Raw genomic sequence first — 21,689 nt, forward strand, 5'->3', positions numbered from 1 at the left:
AAACATGAGGAACATCAGGACATCCAAAGTGTCACATTAACCGTAGCCATCATTTTAACCATTCCAGTATACGCCGGACAGTCGCGATGATCTCTTGCTACTTACCTAAGGTACACTAGATCCGGGTGTAGGATCTTTCACTCAAGCATAGAATACCCAAACAATCCCTTAAAAGTAAATCAGACAAAGAAACAATTTGAAAATATAAGTGATCTTATCTTTAAGGTAACCTCTTTTTTTTTTAAGATTCCCCAGCAGAGTCTCCAGTTCTGTGATACGGTGAACTGACTTTGTGTTTTTTCTTTGAAAATCTATGTTGCGGATAGCAAGAGTCGCCACCGACTTTTCTTTTATCCAATAAGGAAAGGCGGAAAAGAACAGGAAAGACCTTGATTAGATTTTGAGTTCGGGAGGTACATTATACAAAGGGAAGGTGTTAGAACCCTTTGTATCCATGGTTATCCATGGGCTCTTAATTGCTTAACTCACTTATGTTTTCCTTGTTTGAGAAAGTGTTTGAGAAATGTGGTGTGTTTAGAAAATATTTTGAAAGGAGAGTTTAACTTTGTAATGATTCTTGTACAAACGTATACAAAGTGTTTATCTCGTTTGATTTTGAAAGATGTTTAGAAAAATATAACTCGGCGATGATTCTGGTGCGAATGTATACCAAGTGGTGATTTTCTAAAAGATGTTTTGAAAAGTGTGAGGTGTGAAAAGTATTTTAAGTTGTGAGCAAGCATTTAAGAGTTATACCTAACCAATGTCTTTATAGGTATTTCCTATCCTTAGGAGGGTAAAACTGTCCTTACTATTGAGAAGTAAGTAGTCTTATCCTTTGGATGTAAAGGGACATCGTGGGGTCGTCGATTGGTCATTGAAGGCAACATTTGTAAGGATACCTTAGCATTCGAAGAGACGATCATCATTTAATCGTAGGCTACAACGAAGGGTCATCGAGGGACAAAGTAATATATTTGAAGGCAACGTTCGATGGACAAGGTCATATATTCGAAGGCAAAGTTCGAGGGACTATGATTTATCTTGTAGGGTCATTGACCTTTTGATCGAAGGGGCTATGACTTATTTGTTTAGGGATGATGATGATTTAATCGAAAGGGTCTTTTCTAAGGGTATCCCCACATTTGCGGGACATGACCGTAATATCGTAAGGCAACAAAGAGAGGGTTACCCTAGAGGTGCAAGTGTGGAAATGATTGGATTCGGATATATTATCTTGAATTAATTTATCTAAGTTCGATTATTTATCTTTCCATGCAATCCTATTAGCATACATGTAGACAGTTATATTCACAGTATGGAAAAATTAAAGTGCGAAAAATAAGACTACGCTATTACATGGATTCGGGATGGGGGTACATAATTTAAAAGGGGATATAAAATATCTAAATCTTAATTAACGAGTACAAAATTAAAAGGGCATGCAAACTAATAAAACCTAATTAAACTAAAAAGAAAGAATTAATTATAGTGGAAAGGGAGTAAACATAGTAAAAACACTGAAAAGCTAAAAAATAGGTCCTGGGGGCTCAAACCCAGGACCTCTACGTTGCAATGAGGGGGGAGCTACCAACAAGCCATGTTGGTCCATTCGTTATTTATTCTCCTTCATTAAAATATATATTAATTCTACATGGATTTTTCCATTTTGACACAACACCACCATGCATGTTACAGCTTTCTCTCTTACGGCAAGCTACTTTATTTTTTCTCATGCTGTTTCTTTCATGTGAATATAACAAACCTGTAACTTCATCTTATATCAAACCACACACATAAAATAAGATCATATGTAATCATCATGCAATAATAAAAATAGCCATGCACAAATCAAGAAGCTTATATTATTTTACTCATGTATTAGTTCTCTTTACTGCAAGTGATAATGATAAAACAAACCTTACACATACATGTTAAAGACAACCAAGGATTTATATTATCACCATTATATCATCATCATTATTATGTAATAACAACATGTGAAATAAACATAATCATGCTAGAAACAACACTCATATAATAATAATTAAATGGCAGATATAATTCTTTAATCATGCAAACAGAATTTCTCCAACATGCTATGACATATCAAGAACAGATGCATACTTGAATAAAGCAATATCAACATCCACCAAACCATGAATACATCATCTCAATATATATATTAAACCAATATTATTCATGCATGAATTAAAGAGTATTGCAAGGTAATCATGCTGGATGCAAATTCCCTAATGAACACTTACTGGGGATTTGATTCTTCTAGCTTGCTCACTGTATGTGTGTTGTTCTTATTCATGCTATGAGTGCTTTATGGTTGCTTCTCTTTTCCCTGCCCGTGAACCTTCTTGCTTCTGCCTTGCCTTGTGTATCTTCTTCTGCTGTATCTCTCCTCTTTTCCGTCTTCTCCCCTCGCTGCAGCCATATGAAGTGTTTATAATGGTGTGGATTAGGGTTTAACCTTGCTAAATATTTGGATCCCTTCCTATACTTTAGGATCTCACCATATAATTTAGGAGAGTTAGCTCTAACATTTTGCACAATTTAAATTTAAATTTTTGTTATTAATTAGAGCCAAAATTATTCTTATAAAACAAAACCATCATATGATAAATAATACTATGATTATTTATATATTTTTGATTTGGATTTGGTCTTAAATATCTATTATTATAAATAAATTTATTTACAAATATTATTATAAATAATGAATAATTTAAATGACTTTTAACAAATAAAAATTAATTTAAATTTTAGTTACATAATTGAATTAAAATTTAAACCTATTTCTATTTTTACTTTCATCATTTAAAAAAATCAAAATTATTCTTACTTATATCAACCAAAAATTATTATAATTTATGGGCTTTTAAAAAAATGTTACTCTTATAAATAAATTTTATTAAGTAAAAAACGTGAATTACTAGATAAATACTATTTATAAATAATGAATAAATGAAACATGAGTCACTAAATTATAAAAAATAGTTATTATAATTTAATGAGCTTTAACAAATAAAATTAATTTAAAATTTTAATTATACAATTAAAATTCAAAATCTATTTTTATTTATCATTAAATTAAAACTATTTTATTTATATATATATAATTTATTTATATCATACAGATAACCAAAATCATTATTATTTTTTATATCTGTATCACATAATAAATAAATTAAAATTTATAATTTATATGAGAATGTATGCTAATGAATGAATGCAAATGTGAAATGAATGCCATGCATGAATCAATTTATCATAAAAATTAACAGGCAAATTTTGGGGTATGACACTGTGTCTAAGCTATCTACATTCATCATAACTCTTAGTCTTCTGAACACTTCGACCTGCACTCCCTTCGTCATGATGTCTGCGATCTGATTCTCAGTTCCGCAGTGTTCCACATTCATCTTCCCATCTGCTACCTGCTCTCGAAGATAATGGAACCTTATTTCGATGTGCTTGCTTCGACTAGTGCTATCGGATTCTTTGCCAGATTGATAACTGACGTGCTGTTGATCTTCATGGTAATTGCTCCATGACTCTTCGTTGTTATCTCTTTGACCAGATTCACCATCCATGTTGCTTGACATGCACAAAGAGAAGCAACTATGTATTCTGCTTCGCACGAAGATAATGCCACTATTGACTCTTTTCTCGAACTCCAAGCAACCGGTGCACCATCTAGCATAAACACATAGCCAACTTGAGTCGGTGTATCCCACTAATTTGCATTCTTTTCCTTCATCAACTGCGGCAAACAAAATTCCATAGTCGAGAGTCCCTTTCAAATACATTAGTATCCTCTTCGCCACTGCTAGATGTGATACATTTGGCTTCTGCATGAATCTACTCACTATACCTACATTGTATGCTAAGTCATGCCTTATGTGATAAAGGTATCGAACTGACCTAATAAGTCTTCTCTATTGGGTTGGGTTGACATCATCTGAATCTGAATCTTTCGACAATTGTAATCTGAGCTCAGTTGGAGTTGAAGTAGGGTTGCAATCTTGCATCTCAAATATCTTGAGTATTTCGCATGCATACCTTCTTTGATGCATCATCAAACCTCTACCACTCTTGTAGAATTCGGTGCCAAGGAAATATGAAATGTCACCCAAATCTGACATTTCAAATTCCTTGTTGAGATCACCTTTGAAGTCTTCGATCTCCTTCTTGCAGCTACATGTTATCAACAAGTCATCAACATAGAGGCATAGTATAAACAACCCACTCTTACTTCTTCTTGGATATACTCCATGTTCAGTTTTTCACTTCACAAATTCCTTCTCCCTTAGAAAGCTATATATTTTCTTGTTCTAAGATCTTGGAGCTTGTTTAAGCCCGTACAGGGCTTTATGCAGCATGTACACCTTTCTTTCTTCGCCTTGTTTCACAAACCCAACTGGTTGTGCAACATAAACTTCTTCTTCTAAGGGGCCATTTAGGAATGCATATTTCACACCCATCTGGAACATCTGCCAGTTGTTTATGTTTGCTAGACCAACAACCAACCTGATTATTTTGACCCTAGCAACAGGTGCAAAAACTTCATCGAAGTTGATTCCTTCTTTATGAAGAAATCTTTTCACCATAAGTCTCACCTTGTGTCGAGTCATTTCTCCTTTGGGATTCAACTTCACCTTGTATACCCACTTCACATCGATTACCTTCATGTCTTGGGGCAATTCGACAAGTGACCAAGTGTTTTTGACTTCGATTGACTTCAGCTCTTCGTTCATTGCTTTCATCCACTTCGAATCTTTCAATGCCTTAGCTGCATTGACTAGTTCGACATCTTCGTAGAAAGCATAGTGTACCAGCTCACCTTCTTCATTGACCACATCATCTAATGTAATCACACATTCTTGAAATTGTGCAGACATATGTCTTGTTCTTTGAGGTGTGCTTGGGCCTACTTCACCTCTGACTTCTTATCGAACTTCTCTTTCGACTTCACTAGCTGGTTCATCACATAAGATTCTCACTGAATCCTTCTTAACATTCTCAGTCCAATCCCATTCCTTAAGCTCATCTATGATCACGTCCCTGCTGATCACCATTTGCTTGTTCACTGGGTCGAATAACTGTATCCTTTAGTCGAATGATATCCTATCAGGATCATCTGACTCCACTTGTCATCAAGTTTTCTTCTCAACTGATCTGGCACATGTCTATGTGCTATATATCCAAACACCTTCAGATGACTCAAGCTAGGCTTGACACCAAACCAACATTCTTCTGGCGTGATTCCTTCTAGCTTCTTCGTCGGACATCTGTTCAGGATATATGTTGCAGTCAACACAGCTTCTCCCCATAATTCTTTGGGTAGATGCTTTCCTTTCAACAACTTCTCACCATATTCATGATGGTTCTATTCTTCCTTTCTGCGACTCCATTTTGATGTGAAGTGTAGGGTGGCACCACCTCATGTAAAATCCCTTCTTTCACACATAATACATCGAAGCCTTTCGACACATATTCTCCACCACCATCAGTCCTCAGAATCTTGATCTTTTGACCACTTTGTCTTTTGACCATAAATTTAAACTTGGAAAATACCTCGATCACTTCACTTTTCTTCTTGATCAGGTAAGCCCATAGTTTTCGACTGAAATCATCTATGAATGTAACAAAGTATTTGTTACCTCCAATCAAATCCACATGGATAGGACCACATACATCAGAGTATATGACTTCAAGAATTGCCTTCGAACTGCTTCCTGCATCCTTACTGAAGTTGTTCGTGTGTTACTTCGCCTGCACACATTTTTCACAAACTTCGTTTGTAATGTCGATTTCTGGTAATCCTGAAACCATTTGTCTTCTCTTCAAATCTTTGATGTCTTTGAAATTGAGATGTCAAAGTCTATAATGCCATATCCATTCATCTCTGTTGGCTGTTGTTGCAAGGCATTTATGCTCCATCACATTTAGTTTAATCTTGGAGGTTCTATTCTGAGATATTGGAGCCTTCAAGATCAATCTTCCATTTGAGTCGAGAACTCTCATCATATTGCCTTTGATCGACACCTTGTAGTTATTTTCGACTAACTGCCCTATGCTGAGCAAATTGCTCTTCATGTCTGGTATGTATAACACATTTGAAATTATTGACCTCTTGTCATCTTTCCTCATAATCAGAACATCACCAACACCTTCAGCTATTAAAGTGTTGTCATTTGCAAATTTCACCATGTTCTTCATTAAGGGCTTTATGTTGACAAACCAGTCTTTCCTTCCAGACATTTGTGATGAGCATCCTGAGTCCAAGTACCACTGGTCCTTGAATCTATCTTCATCTCTCATTATAACCATCATCAACGTCTTTTCTTCTTCATGTTTCGCCAGCTTTGCATAAGTTTCTTGATTCTTATGCTTTTCTGGATAATCACTAGAATAATGACCATACTTCAGACAATTGTAACACTGAATGTGACTCTTGTCTGGCTTTTTACCACCACTCATTCCTCTACCTGCAGTACCACCTTTTTGGTTGCCTTGGTTCCAGGGTTTTCTCTGATTCGACCAGTTTCCTTCTTGCTGATTTCGACTAGTCGAATTATTGTAGCCTCCTTTGCCTTTGTTGTCATTCCAGCTTCCTTTGCCTGTCCTTTTTTTGCTGATTGCGCCTGCAAAGCCATATCACTCTTCGACTTTCCTGCAGCTCTTTCACCCATTCTTTGTTCATGAGATTCATGTGTCCCTTGAAGCTCTTCCTCTGTTAGTTTTGACAAATATTTTGACTCTTCTATGGCTACTACCATGTGGTCGAACTTTGGAGCCAACAACCTCAAGATCTTTCCAACAACAGATCTTGATGTCAACACTTCTCCACATACCTTGATTTGATTCATTAGTTTCATAACCTTAGTGAAGAAATCAGTTATGCTTTCATTGTCTTCCATTTGAAGCAATTCATACGTTCTTTTGTGAGTTTGTAACCTCACCTCTTTCACCTTCTTCGCGTCTCCAAACGACTTCTCCAGAATTTCTCATGCTTCTTTCACTGACTCTACATCACTAAACTTTTCAAAGTTATATGCATTAACACATTGACGGATTATAAAGAGAGCTTTATAATCTTTCTTCTTCAATTCTTTATGTGCAGCCTTTTCTTGATATGTCGCGTTTTCTGCAAGCGTTGTTACACCTTCCTTCACAAGATCCCAAAGATCTTGATAACATAACACAACTTTTATCTGCTTGCACCAATTCTCATAATTGTTGTTCTTGAGAATCAGAAGATTTGCTGTAAAATGCCTGTTTGGATGATTCATTGCCATCGTGATTTTCTTCCTACAAATCGCTTAAACCGAAGCTCTTGATACCAGATGTTGGAAACCAACACAACCTACAGAGAATTTCAATCAATCTTGATGAACAAGATTGTTATCACCCACACAATGATAATGACAAGAGAAGAACAATGGAGAAATAAAATAAAGAACGATGAAGGAGAAGAAGAATATTCTGCAGAGTTTCTCTCTGCCCACAACATGTGGAAAACTTCTTATTCACTTTGCAACTGTAAAATTCTATGAATACAAAGTTATGAATAGAACACCCACTTCATTACAAGAATAAGGGTTACTTCCTGTATTTATAGATTTAGGTTAGCTTGCACCCCAAGACAAAGCCTAAAACTATAAAAGCCCAAAATAGCTAACACTACTAAAATATGCCTAAGTCGAAATCATGTATGAAGGAACATGCTTCGACACTTTGACACACTAATACAACTCAAGACACTAGGTGATTCGACACTTCCCTGGTTCTGTCGAACAACCTGCTTCGACACAAGGAATTACAATTCAACATCCCAAACATAAAAAATAGAAACCATAAGCCATACAAATTTGCTCTCCCCAGACTGTTGCTCCGACTGCCTGCCACCGTTGATTCTTTCGCCACTATTATTCTTATGAATAATGGTTTCCTTATTCATTTTCAAATTCTCTCTGTTAGTTTTCATCTTTTTTTTACCTTTTATGTTTCTTCAATGAATTTCCTTCTAGTATTGTTACAAAATAGTTTTGATGTGTGTTTGAGGTGTGAAACATGTTAATTTATGTGTATTAAAACCATTTGTCTTTATTGTTGTGTTTTATTTGTAAAGCTTTCAAATTTCTTCCCAACCTTCTCATGCCAAATGCTAACTTTTTAATTCGTTAATGAACTTATTTCATGATGCAATAAAAATTATGTCAATGTTTCATATGGATTAAGAACAACTTGTAAGTTGTTTGAAAAATAGAGCATTAAATATATTATATGAAATGTATTATTTGAAAAAAATAATAACATAAAATGCACCTAAAAACATGAATATAATTTTTAGAAAAAAAGTGTTGTAAACCGATCAATCAAATCAAACAAAATCGAATTAAACCGGTTAGTTTGGTTTGGTTCCATTTTTAAAAAAACACTAAAAATCAAACCAAACCAAATCGATGGAGATATCATCGGTTTGGACAATTTTTGACTGAAAATCGATCCAAACCGAATCGATTACACCCCTAACCATGGACCATGACTAGGAGACATTAAATCTTATAATAACAATTTATTTTTCTTTTCCTTTCTATTCTCTTCCATCTTTCTCCTCTTTTTTTAAGAAACCCCGTTTGATCAAAACTCTCTTGAAATTTGTTTAGATTGATGAAATCAGATGGAACAAAGCAATATGAGATGAAATGGAGTAGTATTACATTGTTTGGATCATTTAAAATTGGATGGTGTGAAACATAATTGAATGTTATAGATTTCATTTCATTTCATCATTTACCACCATATATATTTTCCTCCAATTTGGATGGGTGGAATGAAGAATTTTCCTTGTTCCATCATAAAATTTTCAAACAATAGAATAGAACATTCACATTGCTCCGCTCATTCTGTTAAATCCACTCAATTTCTTTCTATTTCATTTCGCTTATTTGATGATATTCAAATATATCCTTAATATATATATATATATATATATATATTATATATATATATATATATATATATATATATATTATATATAAATTGAGATTTAAATATTTTGATTTAAGCATATTTTTGTACAAATTAAGTTGAATTAAAAAAATCTCGGGGGAAAACACTTCCTCTCCCAACTCTATCATTGATATTTTTTTTATAAGCTCTACTATTGATATTGAAATGTAAGATAAGCTTCTTTTTTTTTGTTCTCATCAAGTCTATCGAGAAAAAAAACGGTAGATTAATAAACTTTGCTATCAACAAAACAAACTCACTCTACTTAAACCATAAACCTAAAGAAACAATTTTTCAAAACAAAAAAACACAATTTCGATGATGATGAAGATGTGAAAGAAAGAATTGATGAGTTGTTATGATACACAAATTTAAAGAACCATTTTTATGGAGAAATATCAATTCAGGTTAATAGTTTATTAGAGAACTATATGTCCAAAATCTAACTTAAATGAAGCAACTCTCATCGCCGTATTTCTGGTCCTTAGAATCTATATTCTTGATTCTCAAAAAGAAGCATCTTTTCCAAAACAAAAAACGGTGAGATACGAGAAAAAAATGCGATCGTGCCATGACGGTTTGAGAACCCTAACCCTGCAACAATATTTGGAAATAGAGAAAGAAGTAAAAGAATTGAGTGTGCAACTTTATAATAAAATCTAATAGACTTGTTCCATCCAAATGTGACTAGTAATAATTCATGGGTGAAAGATTTAGTTGGACCCTTCCTCTACATGCCACCATAAATATATATGAAATATTAAATTTATTATCTTAATTTTTATTAAAAAACATATATATATATATATATATATATATATATATATATATATATATATTATATATATATAATATATATATATATATTATATAATATATATATATATATATATATATATTATATATATATATATATTTTTTTTTTTTTTCCCCTATTTGACTCATTGAAACAAAAAAAAAAATAGTGTTAGTCCCTTTTATTAGATGTGAGCTACAACAGTGATCCATTCTAGTGTATCAAAACCATCCCAGCTCAAATATTTCAAGTTTAATTAAAAAACATATACATGAAATCATTTATATATTTCAACAAATGATTAAAGTATATTGCAATTAATTAATGAATATTGAGCTGTGAACTGCATGATACACTATAAGGGATCACAGATGCAAAACACATGAATGAACCAAAGAAAAGAGAAGAAACAATACTATTATTGTTGGATGAAGAATAGAAGAATGGTGTGAGATGAGTTTGTGTGTGGATTTGAGTGGTTATATATAATAGCCACACCGACGGATTCACAATATATAATAAAAATAATAAAATTGATATAGTACATGTTGAATAGTTATTTTAATTTAAACTCGTTGAACATGCTAATTCAATTTTAACCGTTGGATTGCAAGTACACGTTTCGGAACGAGGAAGGAGTTTGAGAATTAGATAATCACTAGAATTCTGAGATGCCGGTTTAGAAAAAAAATTGAAATTTGTTGCTGCAACTTTTTTTAGTTTGTTTCTTTTCTAAATTTTCAGTTTGTTTTTTTACACTACTATAATTTAATATTATATTTTTCAGTTTGATGCCATCCTTTGATTATTATGATGCTTTTCATTACTAAGATTATTAATGGTGGTTATTTTGACATGGAATATGAAATTAATGATTAGTTGATGAATTTTATCGTAAAAGGTCTCTAACGAGGTGGAGAAAGTCTTTGGTGGATGAAGAAGGAGTGTATGTGCAAAATTAACACTTTAATGTTTAAGTCATTGAAGTTAAAGAAAAAAACTTGCAAGTGTATATTGAATTGTTCCTTGGTGTGACGCAGAGCCATACTTATCGGTGAACGGCAGTTAGAATCGACTTGGGCGAATGCAACGCCAAACATGACAGACTGTTAAATAGATTTCAACGAGTGAGATGAGCGTGGTTGTTAATACTTAGGTACGACTCCTTAATGGGGTCTACATATTCATCGGTAAGTGGGTGGAGCTCGGGATCGGGCCTTTGTACTAGGCCATCTAGCCTGGACAAAAGTTTTTTACCAAGTCTTTATTATCAGACACAAAGCTAGGATTGTTATTATAGAATTTGTCGAGATTAGCATCAAGAAAGTTGTGTCCTGATGTTTCGTGGATGTTGTAGAAGTTCTCCAAGCAAATGGGAGAATGCATTGATAAGTTAAGTGAAGGTAAGAGGTATTCGGAACACGCACATTGGATGCATGTTCTGTCAGTAAAATGTTTCATTGTGGAGGTCTTTTACGTGGACCCAAGCCTTTAGGATATGGAGGTGACACCATTAGAATACTTGAGTGTAGTCGAGTGTTGTTATGAAAACGATGATGAATTTGGGTCGTTGATCGTGTTCTCAGATATTTTGTTGATTCCTAACTATAAACCCTACACACACTCAAGGTGTGACTCTCCTCCTTTGTCCTTTTAGTTACACGTGTTAGGTTTTTCAAGCATTTTAAATCTCAAACTTTTCTAAATGGATGTAAAGAGTGCACTCTTGAACGATTACATCCAAGAGGATGTGTATGTTGATCAACCTTCTAGATTTAAAAACTTATGTTCTCCTAATCATGTCTTCAAACTCAAAAATCCTCTTTACAGTTTAGAACAATCCCTTAGAGCTCGGTATGATTGTTTGAGCAAGTTTATACTTGAAAACAATTTTCAAAGAGAAAAGGTTGATACAACTCTTTTCATTAAGATATATGAGCATAACATTTTACTTAAACAAATATATGTAAATGATATTATATTTAGTGCGACTAACAAATCTTTTGATATGATATATCACAAATTTGAAATGTCTATGATACTTTCTTGGTATTCAAATTTATTAATCAAAGGAAGACACAGTCACCACTTAAGTTAACAATTATATAGAGTTATTAAAAATATTCGGTATAGAAAAGGCGAAACCTATCTCAAATCCCATGAGCACCTCATGTAGTCTGGAAAAAGATGAGGGATGGAAATTTATTCTAGAAAGCAAATATCAAGGTAGGAATAGTTCCCTTCTTTATCTTACCGAATCTCATCCTTATATTATATTATTTGTCTGTATATACGCACACTTTCGAGAAAACCCAACAAATCACACCTCACTGTGGTCAAATGCAGTATGAGATATCTCACCAACATACCACTTATGGGTTTATGGTACCCTAAAGGGACTGGTAGTTCCTTAGTTGGGTACTTTGATTACAATTTAGCTAGTTATAAATTGGATCATAAAAGTACTTGCGTTATGTGTCACTTGCTTGGGAACTCGCTAGAGTCTCCTAGCACAACAACAAACAAGAAAGTGTTATGTTATCAACAACTGAAGCAGAAAGTGTCACTTCTGGTAGTTGTTATGGGCAAGTTATTTAGATGAAACAAAAAGTAAGCAATAATGGAGTTAATCTGAGAAATGTCCCAATAAAATGTGATAACACTATCGCGACATATTTCAATAAGAATCGGGTACTTCACACTCAAACGAACACATTCAGACTAGACACTATTTCATTAAGGATCATGTCAGAAAAGGGGACTGCATAAATGAGCTTGTGTCTTTATCTAATCAACTGCAAGAAATTTTTATTAAACCTCTTTCTAAAGAAAGCATATTTTTCATAAGAAATAGTTGGGAATTATAAATTAGTCATGTATAGATTATTTTGTTATGTGCTTTTTGTGATTCTTTTTCCTCTATTTCTCAATCTGATATACAAGTTCTACGTGTTGTTTACTTGTTTCTTTCTTCTTCTGTTCCTTTTTTTAACTGTATTGGTAAAAAAGTACATGTGTGAATGTTACCCCTGCTAGGACAGGGATACTCAGACACCTTAGTAGGTATATTACAATGTATGGTGGTGTGGGCTTTCCCACAATGGCGAGAAGTCATGTATGGTGGTATTTATGGTGGTTTAGAGGACCTGCTCACGCGAGGTGAGAGGCTCTGTGAATGTGTTTGATGCTTAGGAATATGCATATGAATTAGGATTTGTCCCTCACTCAAGTTGGGGGGGGGGGGGGTATTTATAGAGACTTTGGACCTAGGGCTTTCTTGGAAAAGGTCATTGTTCACTCAATTAACGATGGTTCGGTGAAACTCTATTTCTAAGGGTATCGGGGGTCATTTGTCGACCTTGACTTCTCTCTGCCCCAAAAACCTCTTATCCCACGTTCCCCATGACTGAGTGCGAGGAGAGAATTTGGGCAAGGCGGTACCTCCTTGAGGGCGACATATGATCTTCGTCTTTCCTGAGGGGTGGGGAAGCTCATGGTCATCTTCCATGATAGGTCTTTTACAAATATAACACTACACAGTACCTCAAGTACGTGGACATTGATAGAGCAAAAAGTGTTTTTAGGCTGTGGTACGGGGGAGTACATTGAAGCCATATGTTTCTTGATGACATGTGTGACATGCTAGGCCTATTAGTCTCATAGCCTTTAAGATAAATTATATTTTTTGGCCTAATCTGAGGAAACTATAAGTCTCTTAGCAGAGAGTTTAAATAACCTAGAAAATCTAAGTCCTTTAGGTGAAGTTATATGTAGCCTAACTAATGAAACTATAAGTCCCTCAGGCGAGGTTATATGTAGCCTAGGTGATGAGACTATAAGTCTCTCAGGAAAGACGTTGGACCTCTCGGGCGGGACTTCTATCAAGCCCTCGGGAAAGACTTGTCACTAAATCTCTTAGGCTAGAACTCGGTTGCACCACTTAGGAGAGATTTCTATGTTTGATCTCGTTCGAGGAATCTCTAAGTCCACCAGGCAAGAGTTTAATTAGACTGAGGAATCTAAGCCCCTCAGGAGAAGTTATATGTATCCTGGCTGATGAGACTATAAGTCCTTCAGGCGAGGCATTAGACCTCTCGGCTGGGACTTCTATCAAACCCTCAGACAAGACTTATTACTAAGTATCTTAGACTAAACTTCTATATTTGATCCCACACGAGGAAATTCTAAGTCCCTCAGGCGAGAGTTTAAGTACCCTAGGGAATCTAAGTTCCTTCGGCGAAGTTATATGTAGCTTGGATAATGAGACTCTAAGTCCCCCATGCGATGCGTTAGATAGCTTATTAGTATTGCCCTGAAGGGCGGCGAAGACCTTCACCATGAAGTCCAATATAAAAATATTGCCTCAAGGGGAATCAAGGATATTTTCCATGAAGTCCAACATAAAAACATTGCCTCAAAGGGAGAAAATGATCTTTGCCATGAAGTCCAACATTAAAACATTTCCTCAAAGGGGTGGCAAGAATCTTCACCATGAAGTTCAACATAATTTTTTTTCCTTAAGGGGTCTCCGGGATCTTTTCCATGAATGCCAACATAAAAACATTGCCTCAAGGGGTGGAAAGGATGTTCACCATAAATTCTAGCATAAAAACATTTCCTCAAGGGGTGGAAAAGATTTTCACTATGAAGTCCAGTGTACAAAATATTTAGAAAAATATTCCCGTTTGTCATAAACATTCAAGAAATTGTTCAAATATACATAATCATGATGTCAATTAGGAAATTACAAAAACTTAACTATTATAATATTTAAGATGGAGAGTGTTCCAGGTTCTGGGCAAGAGCGCTCTTTCCAACTCCTGCAACTTGTACGCTTCATGAGGGAGCTTATGGAACATGCGATATCGCCCCTCCTAGTTGGGTTGCAGTTTTCCCTTATGTGAGGGTAGAAGCACTTGCTTTGATACCATGTCACCTTATTGCATCTCTCTTGGCTTGAATTAGGAGTTATAAGCGGTTCTATGCTTGACATAGAATTCTTGAACATGGGTGAGCTCTCTCAATTCGTCGATCAGGTCCTCCGCACATTCCAATTTGACCTTGTTTGCTTCTTTATTAAACTGGGATCTTCACCACGAGGGTATGTCAATATCCATAGGCAATATGGCATCATCTCCATATACCATGGAAAACAAAGTTTCATTGGTAGTGGAGTGGGGGTGGTGTGGTATGACCATAATATATCATGGAGAAATTCTTCTCATATACCCTTGGCATCATCAAGCTTCTTCTCGAGTCCCTTCATAATTACTTGTTTTTTCTAATTATGCTTTCCCATTGGTTTGTTGGTGTACGACGGATACAAAATTCATCTACACTCCTAAATCTCTGCAAAAGTCAGCAACCATAGCACTGGCGAACTGGGTTCATTGTCGGGGACGATAAATCCAGTAAGTTCATACCTGCACAAAATTTTATGCCAATAGAAACAATGAACTCTTTCAGCTATGATTTTAGCAACAACTTCCACCTCTACCCATTTGGTGAAATAACCAACTCCTACTATCAAGAATTTCAGTTGGCATGACGCCAAGGGGAACAGACCCATGGTGTCCACGCATTACTGGTAAAAGTCAAGAGCAAAGTCATCGACTAAAGAAGTTCAGCTGGGGCATGGTAAAGGTTAACATGTCTTTGGTCCTAGTCACACTTCTTGATAAAGACGATGTTATCATTTATCAAAGCAGGCCAATAATATACATCCATTAACAACTTGTGGGTGAGGTTTTTCTACTAATGTGACTACAACAAACACCTTTGTTTACTTCAGCAAGTACCAGAGAGGTTTCATGCTCGCCTAGGAACCATGGGATAAGAGAATCTCTCCTCATTTTATAAAGCTTTGTGAGAGGAGAGTGTACTTAGCAGCCTACTTTTGAATTCTATTTGCTTCCCCCTCGTCTAGTGGAATCTTATCTACTTGCAGGTAATACAATGTTGACGGTATCCAGGTAGACTCAGAGACAACTTCCAGGGAGTATATGACATGCCACAAGTGCACGGTTGTATGTAGTGAAAATTTATCGAACCACGAAGACCAATGGTTTAAGTATCAAATTTCGTCCTATCGATGTATATCTAGAGGAATCAATAATATGAGTTTTGGTAAAAACAACTTAAATAAAATACACTTATATGAAAATGACTTAATTTGAAAGTCACTTAAGTCACAATGGAGGAAAATCGGACATAGGGTTATGGTTCTCACTCTGACATATTCATACAATCCGAGTCACTTCTATTAGGAGAGTTTTAATATGATTTATAAAAAATAGATAAATATAGACAATGTCTACTTTTGCAAATCATAACAAATATATTTAATCCTTCGTATAATATAATATAATATAATATAATATAATATAATATAATATAATATAATATAAAAAGTTACAAACCATAATATTCTCTTACATTATAATTAAAATTGAAAATTGACATAAAAACAAAACACATAAATAGGTTTATTGTTATTATAACTTTATTCAGAAGAAACATATAATAAGTAAATTCATAAGAAAATCTAGCCACTGCCACCAAACTGAGCCTTAAGCTTCATAATTTGTTGAATGATGGAAGTTGGTAAATTGTTTCCAAACAATACATAATCCAATATATGCATGCTGAGATTTGAGCTACAAAAACCTACAAAGCCAGTAGCTTTTCCAACACCAGAGTTAACCACAAAATGCAATAGTCCTATTGGAAAAACTATATCACCATGTTTAACCGTTTTTATATAAACTTTTGTTGGTGTGATAAATCCAACTGTCAATTCTCCTTTAACCATGATAAGTAATTCAGTATGAAAGTGCATTGGAACAGATCCATTTACATCAAAGTCCCCTCTTCCTGCTGAGATTCCAAATCCATTAAGAGCTGGTAATTAAGTGACAGATACAATGTTTATACTAACATTAAAAGAATCAAATAATTTGAAGCTATTTCAAATAGCTTTTCATAAAAATCATTTTTAAAATAGAATTTTTAAAAAAAATTATAATTTTGTTTATATTTTTATCTTCAATAATGTGTGTTTATGTTATAAAATATCAAAATTAATTTTTTAATTTATAAAAATTAAATTTAAAAAAACTTATAATATTTTAAAAGATATTTTTGTATAATCAATTTTCAAAAAAAAAGAAAAAAATCTATTTTTTAAAAACTAAAATAAATTGACTCATAGTCTTAAACTTGATAGATTAATCTTAACTTTAGTTATAGAGATATTCAGCCATACCATAAAATAAAATAAAACCTCTCAATTTTGTCTTTCCCAAAGGAGATATCAAGTTAGAGCATCTTAATTGAGCCGTTTTAGTTCAATAGGTCAATATGGGTGATTTTTATGTTTTAGGCAGAATTGGACCACCAAATAATTAAATTGAATATATTTTAGGTAGAATTGGACCACCAAATAACTAGATTGAATATATTTTAGGCAAAATTGGACCACCAAATCTATGGCTTAATAGAACGATGAGATTATCTGATCTTAATTTGGTGGAAGTGAACTCTTCTTATAACAGTTTATCAAATTACTTCATTTTTATAGTTCTAGTACATATTTTCTTCATCGGGTTATTTACCTGATTATTTTCATACAAATTTTCCAATTTGTATTAGTGTTTATCGAATAACTAGTACTATAGTTTTCGGGTATTATAAGTTTTTACTGAATAACTTGATTTTAAGTATTATGGTGTATTGGAATAGTGTTCACCAGTTTATTCATTTATAAGTATTTCAATGTTTTTTATGTGTATATACAATATGGACATCACACTACTATCCGATAAAAATTAGTTATGTGTATATGCCACTCATGAATTTTCAACAACACAAAAATGTAATATACGAGAAGGAGTAATAAGATGGATGAAGGAGGTTGGAATTAGAGATAAAGTGATTGTTGTAATTACACGATCAAATATAAAAACAGAAAAGGGATGAGAAGCAATAAAGTAATATTTGATTGTGAAAGATGTGGGAAATAAAAAGAAGCGCAATGTGCAACTCAAAATGCCACTAAAAATATGGTTGTCCATTTAAAATAAATTTAACACTATCTAAAGATGGTTCATGATGGAATATTGATGCAAAATGTGTACTTCAGAACCACTGTTGACCCGGTATATTTAAAGGTTATGGTTTGTTGGACATCTAATTGCAAATGAGAGAAAACATGTTGTTCATATGTGATAACACGAAATTATATCATATTTTAGGACTTAATTCCATTAAATTCTATGACTATTTATTTCGGTTTACTGCATTTTATGAGATATTACGTGGTATTTTCTTCCTATTTGTCGCAGGTAGTCTATTTTGAAGAACAAGTGAAAATGGAAGAAAAGGAGGTGCAAAAAGGAGAGAAAAGGAACCAAATGCCAAAGCCCAGCCCAAAGCGCACAAGTCACCAATGTTGTGCCTGTGACGGACGTCACAGGGTGCGTGACGAGCGTCACGCAAAACAGCCTTGTGACGGACGTCACACATGGTGTGACGAGCGTCACACCATTCCACTACCTTTTTGGCGCAAGTAACGCCCTCAGAAGACTTGAAGAGACGTTGAGGAGTTTGTGTCCTATATCCACGCCGTGCATTTAGCCACGTTGAAGACCTTGGGAAACGAAAAGCAGTTACCAGCACCAATATAAATAGCTACTTCAAAAACCTAAAAAGGTTCCTCGGTTTTTCCACGCTCACATTGCCGAAGCTTTTCCAATTTTCTTTCTTTTTGCGCTTTTGCTTATTTTTCTTTTCCAGCAACTTAACATTGTTTATTTATTTATTTCTTTTGCAAGTTCTACATTCTTTTTCCCTTGCAATTTACCTTTCCCTTTTTAGCATTTAGATATTTTTCGCATAATAGTTTCTACACCGGAAACTATTGTGCAACTTTTTATCGGATCTAACCTTACGTTAGATTCTAGTTTTATTTCCTTGGTTTAATTTATTGTTTAATTGAAGATTCCAAGAACAAATCCTACCGGCTTGTGGTGGAGTGTTCAAGACTATTGTATTACGCATTCAGGTTCTTTAATCATTATTTAATGTTTTATTTTATTATTTATCTATATTATCTTCCTGGAATGAGTCTGTTTATGCATGATATGTATTCTTGTTCATTTAGCATGTCTGGCTAATTCGCCTAGATATCGGTATGTAAAGTAAGCAGAATAAGGGATCAAGACTGAGTCGGTCTATTTAAACTTAAAATTAAAATCAATCTTTTTACGGTCTCAACTTACAGGTTTACTAACAAGATTTTTTACAAAAGTAAAGGACATAAAGAAGTTAAAATCAATAGAGCGAGAGTTTGAGGTTTTAACTGGACAGTGTAAGTTAGGCATTAATTCTAGATCAGGGCGAGAGCAAGTTTTAGAGTTAATTAAATTCTGACCTTTTCCAAAAAGTATTTTTAAAGATTGAATGTGAGGACGAGAGTTAAGCATTTGGATTTAATTATATAACCTAAGTCAACAGAGCGAGAGTTTGAGATAAGGGTGTTTAAAACGGTCAGTGTTTTCTTAAGAAGAGTTTCTGCAACTTTATTGCTTTCAAAATATGGTTTTTGACTTAATTATAAGTGACAGCTACATTAATATAAAATCATGGTTTATTCAACAGAGCGAGAGTTTGAGATAAAACCTTTAACCAATAAAGTTAACCGAAACGATTTATTTTAAAACCAAGAAACCGACAAAGACTTGATTCCCTAGTTTTGACGAACTACATACCGATATCCGTTTTATTAATATTTAATCTAGATCTTAGTTTAGCCTTTAGTTTCTCCCCAAACAATCAAACATTTTTCACCTTAGCTTTACGTAGTAACCTTAGATAACGGTATATCGATTCATAAGTCCCTGTGGGATCGATATCTTTTAAAACTACGCGATAGAACTGTGCACTTGCAGTTTGTATCCCATTCTCGACTCACACAGTCGAGCGATCAAGTTTTTGGCGCCATTGCCGGGGACTTTTATTTAATCGATATCGTAACTCTTCCGTTACGCTGTAGAGACTAAGGTTTCTCTTTCTTCTATTCTTTCTTTCGTTGATTTGTATGCCACGCACTCGCTCACAAGGCGAACCGCTCTATTTACGAATCAACGATATCGAGCTATATCTCCGAGTCTTACGACGAATTCGGGAATATCGTGCTGAAAACAATCTCCCTCCTATCGAATTTCCTGATCTCAAAGATCTTCTTCTTTCACCCGAGATGGCAGAACCAGCTCGTGCTCTTAGAGATTACGCCGCTCCATCGCAAGATGAGCCGCATTCAAGTATTGCTCCGCCCGCAATCGAAGCAAACAACTTCGAACTTAAACCTTCGCTGTTGCAGGCTGTGCAACAGAACCAATTCTCTGGAAATCCTACCGAGGATCCAAACCTTCATTTATCTGTATTTGTTCAATACGCTGATACTGTTAAAGCTAATGGTGTCACTTCAGAGGCAATTCGACTTCGTCTTTTTCCTTTCTCATTAAGAGATAGCGCTAGAAGATGGCTTCAATCTCTCCCTTCCAACTCAGTCACCACATGGAACGAGTTGAAGAAAGTTTTTCTTGCCCGATACTTTCCGCCAAGCAAAACAGCTATGTTAAGAGCCCAGATAAACGGATTTAAACAGAAAGACAACGAGTCTCTTTTCGAAGCATGGGAAAAATACAAAGACATGATGAGACTTTGCCCACACCATGGTTTGGAAGACTGGTTAGTAATTCACACATTTTATAATGGTCTCTTATACAACACAAGGTTAACAATAGACGCCGCTGCAGGTGGTGCATTAATGAACAAACCTTATGCTGATGCTTACCAGCTTATCGAGAGCATGGCCCAAAACCACTATCAGTGGGGAACCGAACGAACAACGGTGGAAAAACCTCAAACGAAAACTGGCATGTACGAGATAAGTAACCTTGATCACGTTAACGCAAAAGTGGATGCTTTGGTCCAGAAAATTGAAAGTTTAAACGTATCACCCCCAGCCGCCGTGGTTGCTATAACTCAGAATTGCGAGGTCTGTGGAATCCAAGGTCACACTCCTGCGGAATGTCAACTCTTGACTGGAATCCAAGCAGAGCAAGTGAACTATGCTCAAGGAAGCCCCTATTCGAACACCTATAACTCAAATTGGAAGAACCATCCAAACTTTTCATATAAGAGTAATAATGCTTTGTACGCACTTGGACAGTCTCCAAATCAAGCCCCATCTATACCTCTGGGATATCAGAAACCGAACCCATCCATGCCTAACAATAATACCCCTAGAAAATCCAACTTGGAAATCATGATGGAAAACTTTATAGCTTCCCAACAACAAACCAATAAAGATTTCTTAAACCAGAACATACACACTGGCGAACAACTTAAACAACTAGCAAGCAAAGTAGATGCCTTGGCTACCCATAACAAAATGCTGGAAACACAAATATCACAAGTAGCTCAACAACAAGCACCTACTGCTGCCCCAACTGGTACATTCCCTGGACAGCCCCAACCTAATCCGAGAAGTCAAGCTCATGCAATTATATTAAGAAGTGGAACGGAAGTGGAAGGACCGTCTGATCCAAGGATAGAAAACCAAAACCCTAAGAAATCAACTGAGGAAAGTGAACCTAAGGAAAAGGAAGAGAGTAATAAGGAAACCCTAGAAAAGAACAAACCTTATGTACCTCCACCACCTTACAAACCACCTATACCTTACCCTCAAAGGCTTGTTAAAACCAAAGATGCGGGCCAATTTAGAAAATTTGTTGATCTCCTTAAACAATTAAACGTTACAATTCCGTTCACCGAAGCTATTACGCAGATGCCCTCATAT

The 21,689-nt window shown here is 34.9% G+C and overlaps 1 pseudogene; it reads right to left on the minus strand.

Annotated features, from left to right (window-relative positions):
- Positions 1-20,466: 20,466 nt before the first annotated feature.
- On the minus strand, positions 20,467-20,566 carry LOC127077466 (uncharacterized; annotated as a pseudogene).
- Positions 20,567-21,689: the final 1,123 nt, after the last annotated feature.

Source organism: Lathyrus oleraceus, chromosome 4 (genome assembly GCF_024323335.1).
Source record: "Lathyrus oleraceus cultivar Zhongwan6 chromosome 4, CAAS_Psat_ZW6_1.0, whole genome shotgun sequence".
Taxonomy (NCBI): Eukaryota; Viridiplantae; Streptophyta; class Magnoliopsida; order Fabales; family Fabaceae; genus Lathyrus; species Lathyrus oleraceus.